The following is a 214-nucleotide window of genomic DNA, read 5'->3' as shown; positions in this document are numbered from 1 at the left end:
TCTACACTTCATTCTTCCAAAGGCATTTTCAATAATGACTCGGCCTCCATCTGTGTATTATTATGTAAATTCTCTTGAGGTAGAACTCCAGTATCCCTTTCTGGTGTGAGGATGAAATGGCAAAATCATTTGCAATGTATGCAGTGTCACCCAGCAAGAAATACCCTGCCATCTTCTCTGCTCTTTCTGCAAAATATGGGCTTATATATATATG

Source organism: Penaeus monodon, chromosome 22 (genome assembly GCF_015228065.2).
Source record: "Penaeus monodon isolate SGIC_2016 chromosome 22, NSTDA_Pmon_1, whole genome shotgun sequence".
NCBI lineage: Eukaryota > Metazoa > Arthropoda > Malacostraca > Decapoda > Penaeidae > Penaeus > Penaeus monodon.
Note: the sequence above shows the minus strand (reverse complement) of the source record.